Here is a 1,771-nt window from a genome sequence, read left to right as displayed (position 1 = left end):
TTAAAATCAACTGAAGCATTTCACTTTATCCAAAGCCAAACTCAATTGTATTGCCTTGAATACTATTGTCTGGCAATTGTTTATAAAGTAAACCAAACTAGTGCCTTAGAATTTATCCACATTTTACTCAAAAATTGTCGTGTCAAAGCAAACAAGCAAACTCAAAAAGAACAGAAGGTCTGCCTGTGAGATGGGAAGAATGTTACCTTCCTTCCACCACATACATGTTTGGCGCTATATAAATGTTAGTATTTATCCTCTGCAGGCTGCACCTGTAATAGACGGCAACATCACTGCATATGCTTTACAGGTCTGACATTCTAGTAGGGAGCAGTGGTGCGTATACACATCATGGCCAAACTGACACAGAGATATAGCATTCAGCAGGCTTGAAACTATGCCTGTTTCAAGTCAACAGAAACATTTTGCCTGCAATTTCAATGGGACCAATGGCACACCCTATCTTAATAAATAGCATAGCTATTATTTTAATTTCCTTGTAGGTACTAACTCTGCCAGCAGCAGGGGCAGAACAAAAGGTCTGTGTCCTTGATGATATGGGAATAAATCTGATTTCTGACAAGTTTATTTCACCTTGATATACAGCCTTTAACTTGGTTTCTGTTTTCCTATTCAAGGTATGTTCTCTTTCAGAAATCCGTCCATGGGTTTAATGTTTTTACATCTCTGCACACTCAAAGGTGCAAATACTGCAGTTGAGTGGGAGAAGAGGGAAACATTAAAGTCTGCCTCACACTTTTTCCTTGAAAATCTATGTGTGGAGACAAGAAAGAGCCAAGCAAATTCATTTAAGGTTACATTCTGCCACTTTTTCATTGAGCAGAATTTTACTCTGTGAGTAATATCACTCTGGAGTGAGGTACTTTCCAATACAAGATAGCGTAGAACAGTGAGACTGTTTGGGGGTTCAAAATCAAAATATACACCTTCATACCGTATCAACAGTAACATAAAATTATTTTTAAAGCAAGGTTTTGAGACTTATCTTTCCTTTGACAATCATATCAGAACGTAATGTTTGAAAATCTTTCTTCATATAATATTCCTTATGTAAAATTATTACAGGCAGATGTGGATGGAAACATCAAGACCCCAACTCTGAAGCCTTTGCTCCCAGTGAATGGCACCTTACTTTCTGAGTAACTGAGTAGTTCTCAGACACCAGAATTAACCTGCTTTTAAGAGAATAATATCAGTTTTCAGAATTAGCAAAGCACTAGTTTCTGTATCAGGCTTCAGGCTTGATTTAGGTTAACAGTAATCATGACTCCCACTCCTCAGACTGAAAGCTGGACATATCACAGAATCACAGAATGGTTGAGGTTGGAAGGGACCTTTAGAGATCACCTAGTCCAACTTTCCTGCTCAAGCAGGGTCATCTAGAGCAGATTTTCCAGGATACTGTCCAGATGGCTTTTAAATATCTCCAAGGAAGGAGACTCCACAACCTCTCTGGGCAACCTGTTCCAGGGCTCAGTTACCCTCACACTGAAGAAGTTTTTCCTCATGTTCAGATGGAACTGTCTGTGTTTCAGTTTGTGCCCATTGCCTCGCGTCCTGTCGCTGACCACCACTGAAAAGAGTCTGGCTCCATCCTCTTGACACCCTCCCTTCAGATACTTGTACACGTTGATAAGATCTCCTCTCAGCCTTCTCTTCTCCAAGCTAAACAGGCCAAGCTCTCTCAGTCTTTCCTCATAAGAGAGATGCTCCAGTCCCCTAATCATCTTTGTAGCCCTTCGCTGGACTT

The sequence above is a fragment of the Apteryx rowi genome, unplaced genomic scaffold (assembly GCF_003343035.1).
Source record: "Apteryx rowi isolate R43461 unplaced genomic scaffold, aptRow1 scaffold_340, whole genome shotgun sequence".
Classification (NCBI taxonomy): domain Eukaryota; kingdom Metazoa; phylum Chordata; class Aves; order Apterygiformes; family Apterygidae; genus Apteryx; species Apteryx rowi.
The sequence above is the reverse complement of the archived record's forward strand: the minus strand, read 5'-3'. Positions refer to the sequence as shown.